The sequence below is a fragment of the Choloepus didactylus genome, chromosome 2, assembly GCF_015220235.1.
Source record: "Choloepus didactylus isolate mChoDid1 chromosome 2, mChoDid1.pri, whole genome shotgun sequence".
Taxonomy (NCBI): domain Eukaryota; kingdom Metazoa; phylum Chordata; class Mammalia; order Pilosa; family Megalonychidae; genus Choloepus; species Choloepus didactylus.
The window spans coordinates 198,717,513-198,735,926 of record NC_051308.1 but is presented as its reverse complement, the minus strand read 5'-3'; the positions used below and the strand labels follow the sequence as shown (position 1 = coordinate 198,735,926).

The window sequence follows — 18,414 nt, the reverse complement described above, 5'->3', positions numbered from 1 at the left end:
AGGTGGATTTCAGTAAGGGATTCATGGTAGCATTATTAGTCATAATAGCCAAAAGTTGGAAACCACCCAGTGTCCATCTGCAGATGAATGGATAAGCAAAATGTGGTATATCTATACAATGGAATATTATACAGCAGTAAAAAAGAATGAAGTTCTGCTACGTGCTATAAGGTGGCTGAAACTTGAAAACATTATGTTGAGTAACATAAACCAGAAACAAAAGGGCAAAAATTGTATGATTCTACTTCTATAAAATATCTAGAATAGGCAGATTACTAGAGAGAGAAAGTGGATTAGAAATAACAGGGGCAGGGAACAGGTGAAGATGAGGAGATACTGCTTAGTGGGTTTGGGGTTTCTTTTTGCAGTGATGAAAAGGTTTTGGTGATGGATGTGATAGAAGGATAACACTGTGAATGTAATTAATACCATTGAATTGTACTTTTAAAAATGGTTAAAATGATAAATTTTGTGTTATATTTTACTGCAATAATTTTTTATTTATGTTTATTCATCTATTTACTTTTGGAATGCTTTTCGTTCCTTAAAATAGATCTAGATTTCTATTTGGTATCATTTTCCTTCTGCCTCAAAAACTTTATTTAATATTTTTGATATTGCAGGCCTGCTGCTGATAAACTTTTTCAACTTTTGTATATCTGAAAACATCTTATTTTGCCTTTATTTTTGAAAGATTAATAGAATTCTAGGCTGACAGTTTTTTTTTTTCCTTTCAGTACTTTAAAGAACTTGCACTACTGTCTTCCAGTTTGTATTTTTCTACTGTCATTTTTATCTCTTTTTTCCTTAATACCTGTGGGTTTTTTTTCCTTCCTGCTGCTTTTATAGTTTCCACTATCATTGGTTTTAAGCAATTTGATTATGACCTGCTTTGGAGTCATTTCTTCAATTTCCTTGTACTTAGAGTTTGTTATACTTCTTGGATCTGTGGGTTTAAAGTTTTCATGAAATATGAAAAGCTTTTGGCCATTTTTTCCAAAAGTGTTTTCCCTCCTCTCACTCCCTTTTTTGGGAGCTTATATTTAAGCTCTTTGAAGTTGTCCCATAGTTTCCTGGTGCTCAGTTTATTTTGTTCTCATTCTTTTTTCACTCTGCATTTCATTTGGATAGTTTCTATTTCTGCATTGTTAAATTCACTGATTTTCTGCAGTGTTTAATCTGATGTCAATCCCATCCACTTTTTCATCTCAAACCTTCTCTGGAAGTTCTAGGTTTTCTTGCATTTTCCTATTTAACATGCTTAACCTGTCTCTACCTTCATGAATAAATAGCATATAGTTATAATAGCAATTTTAATATCCTTATGAGTCTTTCATCTCTCTTTCTTGACTCTATTCCTATTGATTAATTTTTCTTTCCACTAAGGATATTGTTTTCTTGCTTCCTTTGCATGCCTAGTAATTTTTTATTAGATCCCAGACTGGGAATTGTATCTTGTTAAGTACCAGATATTTTTGTATTTCAATAAATACCCATGAGCCTTGTCATGGATGCAGTTATTACTTGGAAGTTCCTCAGAAACAGTTTTGTCCTTTCAGAGTTTCCTTTTAAGCTGATACAGGAGCTGTGGTTAGAATAGGACTAATTTTAGCTCACTATTGAAACAATGCCTTTTTGAGTACTCTATCTGCTGTCCAGTGGATGATGAGGTTTTACACTCTGTGTAGTGGGAACACTGACTTTTCCAAGCCCTGTCGATCATCCCTGTGTTCCTCTCAGGTGGTTTATACATTCCTTACACACATCCAGTGATTATACTTTCCTGAAGAGTTGAGGGAGTCCTCTGCAGATCTCTGGTATTCTCTGTGCAGTGCTGTATTACTCTGCAGCATGAACTCTAAGCTCCTTGGCTTCTCTAACTCCCAGCTTTGTGTCCTCAATTCAGGGAGACCACTGGTATACACCTAGGATCCTCTCCTGACACTGCAGCCTGGAAACTCTCTCCGAGAAGTAAGCTGGGGGCATTTGTAGAGTTCACTTCATTTGTTTCCCCTTCCTTGGGTATTATTGTCCTGTGCCGCTAATGTCCAATGTCTGAAAACTGTTTTTTCATATATGTGGTCAATTTTTCAGTTGTTTTCAGGGTAAAGGATAAATCTGGTCCCTGCTACTCCATCTTGGTCAGAAGCAGAATACTATTCATTCCTTTTAAAGTTATAAACCCAAATTTGAAGAGACTGAGAATTTAATAAAATTCAAAACGCCTTCAGAGAAGACAGTTCATGCAGTGTCTAGTTTCCTGTTTTAATTATCTTAAGCTTTTAATGACCTTCAGTTTCTTGAAACCTTCAATGCCTTAGCTTGAATATACACTGTATTTCTCATGTTTAAAATCTTCATAGTTGCAGTTTACCATAAGAGCAACATATATACATGTGTCATAGATAAGGGTATCAGGACTTTGAAGTATTCAGTGTATACATAACAAATGTAGTGTAATTTAATGAAAGAAATCCAGATTTTTTAATGAATTCTGGTCTGTCACATAATAATCATTTATTCTGGGATGAACTTCAGTCTCTGCTAGAGTATACTCTTCTTGTAAAATTGTTGATGAGGATCAAATTATATAGTATATGTGGAAAAACCCTTAATGAAATGTAAAATTAAACAAATATAAAAAAAAAAAATAAGAAGAATTTCAAGGTGACAGCAGAGCATTAAATCAAGCCTGGGACCCTTCTAAATGCAGGACCCTGTGTGATAGCACGGGTAGCCAGCCCTAGATTCTTGCTGCCCCTTGGACCTAAGCAGCTGTTCATTGGGTACTCTTGAATTAGATCATTAGTATTCCTGAATTATTAGGGGAAATAATTTTAGGCAGTTTTGCTTCAGTTATTGACCAGCTCTCCCCCTCCTTCCCTTTCCTTTTTGGCATCTGCCCATTGATTCTGACAGCAATGTGTGCTAGTGATAAGGATGATGATGATGGTAGAGTGAGGATGACGATGAGGATAGAGATGATCATGATACTCTAAAGAGCACTGGTTAGAGCCAGAGGACAAGATTTGGAATAGCTGGTTTCAACAGATATAAGCCCAAAGTGAATCACTATGGTATGGGTAATAAGGATACCACAAAAATTTATGCCCAATTTTGTGATTAGACTGACAGCCATTGGTTGTATGGTGTGTGAATAAAACTGTTTTAAAAGATTTATGCTGCTTTCATGATTTTTCCCAGAGTTCATTTGTATGCTAGAATTCGGTTAAAAATGAGAATTAGTGTTTTCTGAAACTACCTAAATGGGAAGTGGACTGCGAGATTATCCCAGAGAAATCCATCAAAAAACTGAAAATCAGAAAATTATCTTAAATTTTCTCAACTCTTCAATTCACTGGCCTTCAATTAGTCTGGTTTCTTGCTGGTCTTTCTCTACCTTGATCCAAGCTATATCAGTAAATCATTGTGTGGTCCTGGGCTTCATTTAGCTTTTATGTACCTCAACTTTCACATCTGCAAAGTGGGAATAATATTTGCTTTTCCATCAATTTTTCTGAAAGGCCAATTGTGGGGTTCAATTATGCTTTGCAGATACTTCATGTTCAGAAAATATCAGTTAAACTAACATAAATCTCTGTCATTGACAATTTCATGGAAAATCAAGGCCCTCTTCTTTCTCTCTTGGAAATCTATTTTTCAAAAGGTAGCTATGCATCCATTCAAGGAACATAAGTAATTAGTGAGAAGACAGAAGAAAATAGGGCTGAATAGAAGAATGAAAAAAGAGCTTAAAAGCTTGCATATCTGGCCTGATTATATCAAGCCCTGCATGACCCTGGATTCCAACAGTACCAGAAATCTCAGTTTTTCAAAAACCTGCTGTGCAACCAAACTAACACAAGACCATCACTGTGCCAGATCCATACCTCAATAAATCCAACACAGTTTCTACTCTCCAGGGACTCCCAGTCCAAAAGGGGCTCACTTAGCAGGAGAGTATTTTAAACAAAGAGGTTGCAAAGGAGGAGAAGGAAGTTGGGATGGGCTAGGGCAACAGAGAATTATATCACTGAACCTTTTTATTTTCTTTATTAGAGAAATTGTGTGTTTATAGAAAAATCATGCATAAAATAGAAGATTCCCATATACCACCCTATTATTAACACCTTGCATTGGTGTGGAACATTTGTTACAATTAATGAAAGCACATTTTTCTAATTGTACTATTAACTATAGACAACGATTTGACTTAGGGAGGGTTCACTGTTTGTGTAGTATAGTTTCATGGATTTCTTTAGAATTATGTTGTTATCACATATACAACCTAACATTTCCCCTTTTAACCACATTCAGATGTATATTTCAGTCCTGTTAATTACATTCACAATGTTGTGCTACCATCACCACCATCCATTACCAAAATGTTTTCACAATTCCAAATAGGAACCCTGTACATTTTAAGCCTTAACTTCCCATTCCCTATCCTTACTCCATCCCCTGGTAGCCTATATTCTAAATTCTGACTCTTTGAGTTTGCTTACCCTAATTATTTCATATCAGTGAGTTCATACAATATTAGTCCTTTTGCATCTCGCTTATTTCACTCAACATAATGTCTTCAAGGTTTATCCATATTGTTGCCTGTGTCCGAACTTCATTCCTTTTTACAGTTGAATAATATTCTATTGTATGTATATAACAAACAGGAACACTCACTCATTGCTGGTGGCAATGTAAAATGGAACAGCCACTGTGGAAGACCTTTTGTCAGTTTTTCAGAAAGTTAAACATAGAATTACCATAAGTCCCAGCAATTCCACTACTAAGTATATACCCAAAAAAACTGAAAGCAGGGATTTGAACAGATATCTGCATACCAGTGTTCACAGCAGCATTATTCACAATTGTCAAAGACAGAAGTAACCCAAATGTCTATAAACCAATGCATGGATAATCACTGAACATTTTAATCAAGTTCCTTTGGAATAAATACAGAATCAAGATGCTATGCATATCTGTGGTACACTTGTAGGTTCATGTACAGAAGTATACTTGTATATATCTCTATACCTGCATGTGTGATCTGTAAGAAAAGATAAAAAGTTACAAAAAGGAAAGCAAAACATTCGGATGCCAAATATGTTAACTACAAACATACAGTGAATGCCCTTAGACTCATTATTGACCTCTTTCATTTACTTATTTGTTCATTCAATAAACCAAAATTTATTGAAACCAGATACACACAAATTAATGGGTACCAGAAGCATATGCCTTCCATACTGAAACTGCCTCAAAATCAGAGACTTTGTCTATTCTGTAAATTGCAATGGGAAATAGTTGTGTAACTGAGCTGATAATGAAGTAGAGAAATGCAGAATGCTATATTCAATATCCCATTCTTAAAAAGGGCAGGGTACTCAACTGCAAAGATACATGCTAATCAACTTGCTCCACTGATAGCCAGAATGAAATACTAAAGAACCAAGCAGAGAAGCCGTTACACAGGTTTGCAGTCAGACGGATTAATCATTGAGTTACACTAGCCTCTGGTGGGGCTGCTTCAAGCTAATCTCACTTACCTTAACGAGGATGGGCTCTCCTGGTGGGGTGAGGTTGGAGAAATTGTCAAATTGACTTTGGTGAATCATTCTCACATTGGCACAGCTCAGGTAATTCAGTAAATAGCAAAATGCACATATTATCTCCTTCCCTTACCTCAAATCTACTTCTCCAGTATTACTTATCTTATTAACTGTCTCAGCGAATAATGCCATCTTCAAATTTACCTCCATAAACAAAGACCTAACGGTCCTCCCAAAGTTCTCATTGTTCTTTTTTCCCAAATATCAATCACTAAATTCTCCTGTAGATTCAAATTTTTATTTTTGAAATGTGTACATTCCTTTTATAACACTTATCAAAGTTTGTAATTTTAAACATTTTTCTGTAATTATTCAAATAATATCAGTTTCCTCTGTTAAACTGTTTCATATTAGCAGGAACTATACCTCTTTTTCCTCACCATTTTATACTTTCCAGCAAGAAGAGTGTCTGAAACATAGCAGGCATGCAGTAGTACTTGTAGAAAAGATGGATAAGTCTATTTCCTCCTTGCCATCTCTGCTGCCACATTTTTGGTTGAAACACTTATTATTTTTCATCTGGGTTACAGCAACAATCTCCTAATTTTATGGTTCCCAGGTCCATCAAAGAAGCTACCCTCCATTCTACTTCCAGAGTAATTTTCTCAAATGTAAATCTGAGCTTCAAGTCTAGATCTGATCATGGTCCTTTTCTTTTCCCAAGGGACAGTAGATTCAACCAAACAGCTTGCAGGTGGTACAGTATCATGTTCTAATGTAAAATACCCTATAGCATGAAATAAGAGACCTGATTCTCCTGTGCAATAGCCCTCCTTAGCTCATCTAACATTCTGAAATTTTGAAACCATAGGACACCCCTTCCCCCACACTGATAATCACTTGAAAGGTACAATTTATGTACCATTTATTATTAGCTGTCTCAGTGAGTAGTGCCATCTTCAAGTTTACCTCCCTAAACAGAGCCCTAACAAGCCCTCCCAAAGTTCTCATTGTCCTCTTTTCCCAAATAAATCAATCACTAAGTTCACACACACACACAAATTTTAATACAATATCAGTGTCTTCCTGGATAGTAATCTGAGTTCTGGATCCCATGATAACACCCTGACCTAGCTGTGTGAGCTTGAACAAACAGCTAACATTCATGGCCACAGTGGCCTCTTCTCTACCTTCAGCCAAGGATGGATGCCTCTACCATGCTAGTAGCAAGAGCCTGGAGCTCAAGATCTCTTGAAAGCCTCCTATATTCAGCCATCTATTTTGTTGGCTATTAACTTCTCCCTGTTCCTCCCTCACACCCTACTCATCTAACACTCAAGAAGAACCTGAGAAGTCCAAATTCAAATTGATCCCCCCCTCCTCTGACCTCTGTAGCATTTTTTCATGTGACCTTTGGCACTTATTACCTTGTATTAGGACAGAGGCACTTGTATCAGTTCCATCTCTCTTCACATCCTTCAAATTTCATCAGCATAAGAAAATTGCATTATTAATATTTATGTTTATAAAAATTCCTAGCAAAGAGTATATATTCAGTAAATATTTGAAGTCACACGATAAATATTTAGTAAATATCTGTTATGTGCTAGGTTCTAGATAACTTGGAATATATCAATAAAAAAAGTAAAAATCCCTACCTTATCAAAACATATTCTAGCAGAAGAAGAAAGGCAATTGAAAAGAAATACAATTTTAAAAAGTAAATTCTATGTCTGTTAGAATATGATAAACACTATGAACAAAAGAAAAAAGTGGAGCAGGGTAAGAAGGATCAAGAGTCTAGGCTAGGGTGTGGGCAGTTCGAAGTTTTAAATAGGATGACCACGGTAGGCCTCATTGAGAAGAAGAAACATAAGCAAAGACATGAAGGAGGTGAAGGAGTTGGCTATGTGGATATCTCAAGGAGGAGCTTTCCATACAAATGGAACAGCCAATGTAAAGGCCCTTAGGCAGGAGTGTGTTTGGCTTGTTTGAGTAATGGTAAGGAGGCCAGTACAGCTGGATCACTGTGAGTGAGGAGAAAAGGAATAAGAAATGACATGAGTAGAGGTGTGAAACATTCTGACATGTGTTTGAAAAGGACCACTTCAGTGGCTTTTTTGAGAATATACTAAAGGGACACAAAGGTAGAAGCAGGGCGGCCAGACAGAAGTCATTGCAGTAATCCAAGATGGTGGTAGCTCAGACAAGTTCAATAGCATTGACTGGGCATCTCCTGTGTTTCAGGCTCTCTGAGGGTATAAAAAAACAAACGAACAAAAAAACAGGACTGTCTCCACCTTGAAAAACTCTCAGTCAACAATCTCTTCCTAATCTAATTTTCCAGCCTCATTCCCTACTCCAGGACACACACTGTTTCCAGCACAAAGTACCCCAGATGGCCTAAATTTTCATTCTTTCCCAAACACACCATTCTTTCTCATCCTTTGCAGAACAATTCCCTTTGCCCAGACACCTATTTCCCCAAACTCCATTCCTCTAGCTTGTTAGCCTCACAAAGTTCAATTCCTTCCTCAGTACTCAACTAAAATGCTTAAACTTCCAGGCAGAATTGGTGATCCTCCTCTTTGTTTCCCTTGCATCCTGGGTATACTGCTTATCTAGATCTGTTATAAATATATCCCTGTTAGACTGTAAACCAGAGCACTATGGTTTATTCATTCCTGTATGCTCACACACCTAGGAAAAGTCTCTGACTTCATTAGCTTTTTAGTAATCACAGGGAGAAGTTAGGAAAGGAGGAAAGAACGGGAGACAAGATAGAAAGAAGTAATACAGGTTTTGAAAGGTTGCCAACCTGGTCTAGACTTTTAAAACCACTTACACAAGATCTTCTTTAAAGATACAACTGGGTGCAAGCACAGTAAGAACCACTTAGGCTCCAGGCACATTTCTCAACAAATACTCAACTCCAGAAATAGTGCTGGAAACTGGGATTGATGGCATGGCCTGTGGGACTCAGACATCTATGAAATCCTTCTGATCAGGGCAATCATCTGGATTCCTTTATCAGATTGAGAAAAATACTTGTCAATGTTTGGGACCTGACCTTTGGAGAGTACTTGCATTGATACGAGGGTAAAAATGTGCTGAGCAGGACAGAAAAAGTGATCAGCTCTGCTGTGGGAAGTGACTCAGCACTGATTGAGGCTGGCACTCACAACACTCAGCCAGAGGGCAGCAGGGCTGGGAAGAGGCATGGTCACGGGGAAGGGCAAAATCTAAGCTAAAGGTGGGATGGGTATGGAAAGAGGATGCACTGGGTGCCCCACTCCACCTTATCTACTTAATTCACATAACTACACCAAGAGCAAGGTATCTTTTATAGATGTAGAAATTGAGACACAGAGACATTAAACAACTTGTCCAGGGCTGTACAGATACCAGGTAGAGCCTAGATTCATACCTGGCTCTGTCTGACTTCAGATCTCTTTCATTCACAGGTCTGCAACTACCTTGTATAGTTAGTTGTTCAGTGTAGGAGTATAGTATTGGCCTAAGAGGAGACCCAAATTCCAGGTATGGCTCCATGTACCTTGCTACGTATAACTGTGTAAATCATTTCTCCTCTCCAAGTCTCATTTTTATCGCTTGTTCATTGAGAGTTAGGACCAGGTGATCTTTAAGCTCTCTTGAAGCAGAAATTATATAATATCTAGGAAGAATTTTAAAGATGCTGCTTTCTTCTCTCCCTTCCTCTATCCCTCCTCCATTCTATACATACCCACATGACCTCTCAAGAGGCAGTGTATAAAGGATCTTTTTATACTAACCCATTTGGAAAGAGAACTTTGACAAAGGGTAGAGCCTCCAGGGACTTTATCACTGTTGATTCACTCAGAAATACATACATCTCCTCACATTTAATGTCTCTTCTTTTTATTTTTGTCAGGAAATTCCAACCTCCACCCAGAAAAAGAGAGCTGCCTTTATCTTCCATGATTCACTCCCTTTAAACTCTATCTTGGGGTTTCAGTTGCACTAAAGAACTCTATTCAGTATGTAATTGGAGAAAATATAATGGAAATATTGAAATAAAAATAATATTCTCCTTAATATATTCATTTTAATTGTTCCTTTTCTTCTCATCAGAGTGAGTAGGAGGTAATTCCTTCTATTTCAGTAAGCTGTTCCTTAAATGACTGGGGTTTCATAATGTGTTATATTGTGAGCTGAGATTTTTGCTTTTTTTTTCTAACTCCGTAATGTTGAAGCACATCTGGCTTCCAGTTAAATCATTTTATTGTTTCTGATATACTTGCTCATAAGCCAAAAAGCAGTTAAGTATTCTGCTTATGATCCAAGTATCCTTATTAAGTTATTTTATCAAATGAAAGATTTCTGAAGTAGGTTGAAAATATAACCCCAACAGCAAAAGAAAACTTTCATGGACAGGCATTAAGTTCTAAAGATGCTATGGGGTTTTTATGGAAAAAGAGGGAACTGAACAATAATTTTTATGGCTACAATATTTTGGAGAGTCAGGTGTCTTTAATTCTCACAGCACTGTAATGTGGATATTATTAGCTCCATTTTCTATCTGAGGAAACAGGCTCAGAGAGGTTATGTAAATTGCTTAGTCACCCAACAGTAATTGGTAGAACCCAGTTTCTAGAAATTGGTTCCATAGAGGGGGATCAGGAGGAAAAGGGACATTCCTAGGGAGTTTGTCTTCTCTCACATACTTCACAGTAAGTGAGCTCAATAACCATCTTGAGAGACTGCTGGCAGCCTGAACTCAAAAATTTTGGATCCCATCCCAGATCACTTTGCTAGGTAATTACCAGATGTAACAGGAGACACCATCCTTCCCCTATCTAGGAGACCCTTGGACCTGCCAGCAGACCTACCTACTTGGCAGTTGCTAGACTATGGGATTGGATGTCAAGCAAGGTCAGTCTCAGTCCAGCAAGAATCTCTCTTTGGGAGAGGTGGTAAATGTAGTACCTAAACAATATCATCAACTCTGACTCTCATGAAAAACAGGCATGTGTTCAGATGTATACAAACACAGCACATGTATTATTAGACACACACACACACACACAAGCACATACATACTACATACACCTGTTAAGTAAAATAAAATGGCCTCCTGCATTGAGCATTGCCAGGAGGGACCCTTTTCCAAGAAAGGATATTCCAGAAGCCAAAAACAATCAACCTGCTGGGGATTTCCAAGAAATAGAAGAAAGGAACATACCCTACAGAACTGCAGATAAGCAACACATGGTGATAAGCCAGTTTCAGTCCAGGAGAGATAGTTTATGAGATTGGACATACCATATTAACCAATGTATATCTGCTCTCCATTCTGTAAGACACCCTCTCTCATGTAAAATGAAACTTAATAACAGCCTATTAGAACATTTCCTCACTTGCTTCAGTGTTCACCCAATATAAGCTTCTCCTTTCCACTCTTCTTTCTGAGCTCACATCTTCTTTCTGAATGGGATACTGCCTGATTTACAAATTGCTCAATAAAGCTGTAAGATCCTAAGTTGTATGAAAGTTTTTTTCTTTTAACAAGTTTTGGCAATGAGAACAGGATCTGAATGCACTGTTGATGGCTCTGGAGATGAGAAAAACAGTCAAAGGTGCCCACTAAACCCTTTGAGTTCTCTGTCCTCCCTACCGTCTCCAAGTAGCATGAGTGAGCCTCTCTCAGATCCAAGCTCCACTCTCTTTGTATTTGAGCTCCCCCATCTCACTACCTTTTAGTCCAAAGGTTAATGAGTCCACCTTGCTAATGAGAAGGCTCATATTTTGAGCCCATGTCCCTAGCCTTTTGCTTCAGTCCAGTTTCATTATTAGTACTGCTGATTCCTTTGTCTTGTGCACAAGGTAAGAAACAACAAGATAAAGATGGGATCCTCAAACACTAAAAACTTTGATTCTCCACCTACTGGTAGCTATTTGAACATGTAATATACCAGGTATGTTACATGTTCAAAAATTACGGAGCCAAAAGCTGTGCTTATCTAACAAAATGGCAAAGTCTTACCAAAGACAACATAGAGTTACAATGGCGATTATGGGGAACATTCCAGTTAGACAAACTTACTCATGTCAGGGATACACCTGAGGAAAATTAAACAGGCTGAATGGGATTCCTATTTTAATTGGTACTCAGAGTCTACTAAGAAATTGTGAGACTCTAAAATAGTGTCATTAAAGGATTCTTTACAAAAGGCAAATTAGAAATTAAAAGCTCATGAGAAACCTAGACTTGATAGTTCCAGACCCTTGAATGATGTCACCTTTTACAAAAAGTCAATGAAAAACTTAAGCGAGAAGCTGAGACCACCAACAAGGACTGTGGACCAACTGACTTGATTCCTATTTTATCTTCCTTTGCCTAATTACTACAAATCTACCAGCCTTCTTTCTCATTTACCATTTACTTGGAAGTTGAAGAAGAAAAGGAAAGTAAGCAGATGCCCTTTAAGGTTAAAGCCTCCACAGACCCTGACATTTGGATCACTGCCTCTTTAACCTATGGTCAAAGATGGACTTTAGAGGCATAATTATTCACAGAACTCAGAATTATTTTCAGTGTGTATGATCCAGGTTTACATGACCTAAATCTACTTGTACATATGTTGGCCTGACCCACAGATGATAAATCTCAGAAGGTGAAAGCTGAATGGACTGACCTTGAAAGGAGCACTCTTTCCACAATAAATCTGAGGGTCAAATAGGTCCAAGAAATAGGGCAAAGCTTCTGTGAGATTATACATCAGGGCAAAGACAATCTTAAAAGTCACCACAAATATTGATGGGAAAGTTTTAGCTCTCATATTAAGCAATTAACCTCAACTTATCTTATCTGCCAAGAACAAAGTTCTGGCATATTTACATAAATATATGTATTTATGTATATATGGCAAGGGCAAAAAGCCACCTCTTTCATATAAACTAGTGAATTTTGCACTTCTAGGTTTTCTGTGTTTGCATTTTTATGTCTTACTCATGGCTGAAAAATTATAAGTTGAAGCTATGAGCTGTCTATTTGTGTCTGTCTGTAGGTTTCTGTATGCTATTTTCCTACCTCTGGATGGTATTATCAAATTAACTTATAAAATTCCTTTAAAGAGTTCTATTCAAATTGGCTCAAAGATAAATATGTGCTTATACATAAATACTCCTAAAGTCCCAGAAATTAAGGAAACCAAAATTCTAGTATTGCCAATGAAAAAAAGAGTATTCATAGAACTAAACCCAAACAGTTTTTAAAAATTTAAATTTATATAATACAGATAACTTTGAAAAAGAAAATAGTTTAATATTGTTAGTTAAGTAAAACCAGCTATGTCTTATGAGTTATCAGTGTTAAATACAATACATCCACACAATTTTATTCTACTTGGATACATTCCTTCTAAATTTATATAGGTTCAATAACTAAATAAGCTAGCATTATATCTCCTAAATCTTTAAGAAGATGAAAAATGTAAATTTGTGTTTAGCCAAATTGAGTTGTTATTCTGAAAACTCTATTTCAACAATAATGGTATTCTGTAGGATGTTGGCTTGAAGACAGTTTCCAAGATCTTTTCGGTAACTGAAATATGTAAGGTATGCAAGATTTGTTTTGTTAAGGAAAAAGAGAGTAGTTTTTATCCTAAATAAAATGACTTGGTTGTTGCAAAATGAGAAGCAGGAACATGTAGGACAAAATCTGAATGGATATAGAAAGTTGTAGAAGGTTTGCTCAAAAGGAATTTTATTTCTCATGGTCAAGGTTGGCTAAGATTTGATAGGATTTTAAGATTTTTAAGAGTTTTCTTATCAGTTTCTTCATACAGAATTAGAATTCGGTTTTATCTCTGTTAAAATGGCAGTTTTCTTGGATCATTGGTCTGCTCTCAGTAAGAGGTTGTACAAGCTTTTTCTTAACCATATAAGTAATCTTCCCAGAAGGCAAAGATTCTGTATGTTATCAGAAAAATATCGTGTGTTTCATACTGATCCTTAATCATTTATTGTTTTAGAGAAGTCTTTTCACTTTTGAAAGAACTAAGTTTGCTTTTTGGCAATCATGTTAACTCATTTATTTACTTTTAAAATATTTTATTATCATTTTGTTAAATAGGAAACAAAATATTGTTCCACAGGGACCTATTATCTTATTTAACAAAATGTTCAAACCTGACACTTAACAGTTTGTCTTCCCAAAATCAAACTCCAAATGACCTCTTCTTGATTTCAAGCAGTCTTTGGGATTTTCCAGAAGGCCCCTGGAAAATCACAAAGGATTTCTTCTTTCACCCTGCAAAAAAGAGAGGTGCTAAAAATAGCTAGGTTCATTTGATATGCTATGAGTTGCATGGGAAGTGTTTCCAAATTAAAAAGGATTTTTTAACCTGTTGGAAATTTGTATGGGTAAAATCTTATTAATATAAACATTACAGATATTGTATAAAGTTCCTAGAGATTTGCTCATGTCATCACTGTCCATGAGATGTCTTACTTTTGATCTGACTGATCAGACAACAGTAGTATTATTGGTCATAATTTCAATTATTCTTAAAATAATGTTCAATGAACTCTCAACATGTTTTTATAAAACAGAAAGAACTGAACCACGAAAATTGTAAGTCTTTTGTCATCAGTTTTTATTCTGATGATTTCCTGAAAACACTTGCAATCAGCTTCAGGCCACTAGTGCTTCATCTTCAACAACAAAAAAAAAACTGTATCAAGAGAGATGTCATCAACATGTCGATGAAATACACCCCCTGAAAAAGTCCTCCCCAGAAATTCAGCAAATAAAAGAACAAAGCCCACTTGCTTAGAACTCTTGAGGATGGAACAGACTTGAGAAGGACTCCACAAATGCTGAATTGAAGAAAAAGAAAAACATCAGGTAGGAAAATTCCATCCCAGACCTGTTGGTCCATTCCCCTCCCCCTCACTTAGTCCCAGGCAGCTTGGGAGTCCCAGGTACCCCCCACCATGGACACAGACTACAGAGCCATTTACAGCAGCAAGTTAGAACACCATGCATATCTAGGCACAGGAATCCAAGTCTGCAGAGACCCAGGGTGAAACACAAGCTGATAAGTGCTGCATACAAAAGGACTGAGTGAAAGAAAGAGAGGGAGGGAGGGAGGGGGAGAGAGAGACGGAGAGTGAAAGCGAGAGAGAGAGCGCACATAGTAGAACTGTTGGCAAGAGATGTGTTCATTCAAGCTAGTTTCTGTTGGCTGGACCACCTAAATGCAAAACAGACTTTTCTGGAGTGACCAGCCTTTCTGGATTGACCCCATCTGGCTCCATAGAGTAGCGTGACCTAACAGGGAAGAAACGAGGGCAGAAAAGCCTCACAAGGAAGTTAAACTGAACTTCTATAAGACAGAACAGAAAAGTGTAAGGAATGGGGGGCACTGAGTGAGGGAGAGAATTTAGACAAATCATATGTGCTGGTGAGAAAATGCTGCACAAAAACAAATATAGCAGATCAATATTCTCAGACAAAAAACAGAGGAAAGGAAGCTTTCTCCTGGAGGTGAAAGAATTGCACTAAAAGAGCAATCTTAAAAATTGTACCACATATCCAGGACAAAAATCAGATGAATAAAAGCTGAGAACATCTGAACAATTAAACACAGGCTATTCTAAAGGATGAGAATAAGTAGGACCAAGCATCAAAGAAGAGCCTTAATGCAAAGACAATCAACAATAAAACCCTAGACAAGAAAGAGAAACTGACCTTCAGAGTTAACTCATCAAGATAATCAGATACCTAGACAAATCAGCAAAAAATTACAAGCCATACTAAGAACCAGGAAGATATGACTCAGTAAAGGGAAAAAATTAAAACTTCAGAGGAGACACAGAACTTGGAACAGCTATTCAAAGAAATTAAACAAATCTCACACATCAGTCCAAGGAGATGAAGGGAAATATGGATAAAGAGCTAAAGGATATTAAGACAATGAGTGAGCACTAATAATAAGTTAAAAGTAAAAAAGAAACATAAAAGACATTATGGGAATGAAAGGCACAATAGTAGACATTAAATATATGAGATGGCAAGTCATGGGACTATGGAGATATCTTTGTGGTATCACAGTAAATGTCCCTTGTTGTCCTTCCCACATGAAGGCGAACGCAGGCTGGCAGGAGGATTCTAAGAAAATACTAAAAAAAAGCATCAGCAAGGTCTAACAGAAAATGAAAGTGACCTAATTGGATAATTATGTCCTGTAACAAAGTAGCTATATCTGGTAGAGCTGCAAACAAAGGAGGGTTACATTATTAAACTCTCTATAATCCATAGTCATTCAACAGGTTCCATCAGTTTTTCTTTATGGCCAGACTAGGCTATTGAATGGGGTATGAATGGGGATTATAAGACCCACTCTTTTCAATTCCGTAATGGTGGCAGTGATTTCCTGATAGGCCCCTGGTAACTTACATTAATGCACTGCCACCATGTGTCTGGGAGGGTAGCTTTACCCCTGATCACTTAGCATGTCCCCTTTGGGTGGTTTTGACTACCCAACATCAGAAACAGAATTCATCTACTTGCAAAACATCAATGTCAAGTATATATTCTGGAATAGGAGATATGCACACTGTGTACATTTGAAGTGGCAACTGGCCAATCTGCATTAGTAGTTGTTGCTTTGTTGCTTTTGTACTTTGGCCCCTATATCCAGCAATGGCCCAATTTGTGGCCATTTCCCATATATTAAGGTACAGTCTGCTTCAGTGTCAATTAAGGCCAAAACCCTACGTTCATTAATGGGGGAACAAAAAATAATTCTGTATGTGGCCTCTGATCAACAGAGTCCCCAAGGAAGACATTCCTATTTGGTGGAAAATCTATATTTTCTTTAGCATGCTATATAATTTAACTTGTGTGATCAAGTTAATTCAAACACCATAATTACATGGAACCTTGACAGGGAGTGAGATCTGGTTTGTTTGTATGGGTTAATGTGAAGCCCTGACACATCCCAGGGTAATTTGGGCAGAGAATAAAAAAGTATTTGAAAAGCCCCCTTGAAATACTGGGGAAAAATGTGGAGATATTAAACTTACTTAGGGAATTCCTTATATTCTCACAAGCATTGGGGACTACCAATTCAGTAGGCCAGGCCCTTGATCTTGGGGCTAGCCCTTATGAGGCATGTTAATGCAAAGGAGGGGCTAAGCCTACTTCTAATTGTACCTAAGAGTCACCCTCAGAGAACCTCTCTTTTTTTGCTCAGATGTTGCTCCTCTCTCTAAGCCAACTTGGCAGGTGGACTTGCTGCCCTCCCCCTTTGGTGGACATTACTTCCAGGGGTGTAAATCTCCCATGCAATGTTGGATATGACTCCTGGGGATTTCTCAATTAGAACTGAGAAAGTCTTCTGGACCAAAAGGGGGGAAGATAAATGAAATAAAATAAAGTTTCAGCGGTTGACAGATTTCAAATTGAGTCAAGAGGTCATTCTGGAGGTTTTAAATATGCATTACATAGATATCCCTTTTTAGTTTTTAGTGTATTACAATAGCTAGAAGGAAATACCTGAAACTGGTGAACCGCAATCCAGTATCTTCAATTCTTGAAAATGACTGTAAAACTATATAGCTTATGTGGTGTGCCCATGTGATTGTGAAAGCCTTGTGGCTCACACTCCCTTTTTCCAGTTTATGGACAGATGAGTAGAAAAATGGGGACACAAAGTAAATGAATAATAGAGGGTTGGAGGTGTATGAGATGTATTTTTATTTTTTGGAGTAATGAAAATGTTCAAAAATTGATTATGGTGATGAATGCAAAACTATATGATGATATTGTGAACAACTGTACACTTGGGGATGATTGTATGATATGAGATATATAATCAATAAAAATTGCATTTAAAAAGCACACCAAAAATAAAATGAAAAAATATTCTCAAATATATATATGAAGTACAACAGCAGATTTGAACAGGCAGAAGAATCAGTGAACAAGAAGACAGGACAATCAAAATCATACAATCAGAAGAACACATAGAGAAAAGAGTAGAAAAGAACGAGCAGTGTCTCAGGGATTTGAGTGAGAATAGGAAGTACACAAACATATGCATCATGGATACACCAGGGAAAAGGAGCAGAAAGAATATTTTAGGAAATAATGGCTTAAAATTTCTCAACTCTTATGAAACACGTAAATATACATGTGCTAGTTTGAAACTTATGTACCTCAGAAAAGGCCATGTTCTTTTAATCCATTCTTACGGGTGCAGACCTGTTGTGGGGTGGAATCTTTTGATTAGGTTGTTTTCATGGAGATGTGACTCACCAATTCAGGTGGGTCTTAATCCTTTACTGGAGTCCTTTAAGAGAGCTCATGGAGAGAGAGAGCTCATAAAGAAAAGCCCCCAGGAGAAGCAAAAGGACCCAAAGAAACTGAGAGAGTCATTTTGAAAAACCAGGGCCAGGAGAGAAGGACCAGAAGAATTGCCATGTGACAGAGGAACCCCCAGAAAGCAGCCTTTCCTCAGAGAAGGTATATTCCTCTTGATGCCTTAACTTGGACATTTTCATGGACTTGGAACTGTAAATTTGAAACCCAATAAAATCCCATTGAAAAGGCTAACCCATTTTTCGTACACTGCATTCTGAAAGCTTATGCTAAACAGAAATAATACACTTCCAAAAAGTGTAATGTATTCCAAACAGAATAAACCCTAATAAAGTTATTCTGAGGCACATACTAATCAGAAAGTAAAATGCCAAAGATAGAGAGAATATTGAAAGGAGCAAGAAAAAAGTTATTCATCAAGTACAAGCAGTCTTCAATAAGATGAAGTGCCAATTTCTCATCAGAAACCATGGAAGTGATAAGGCAGTAGTATGA

The 18,414-nt window shown here is 37.2% G+C and overlaps 1 protein-coding gene across 4 annotated transcripts in view; it reads right to left on the bottom strand.

Moving 5' to 3' along the window:
- AGBL4 (ATP/GTP binding protein like 4) overlaps positions 1-18,414 on the bottom strand; it is a 1,783,169-nt gene that overhangs the window by 877,226 nt on the left and 887,529 nt on the right. The gene's annotated exons all lie outside the window — the stretch shown is intronic.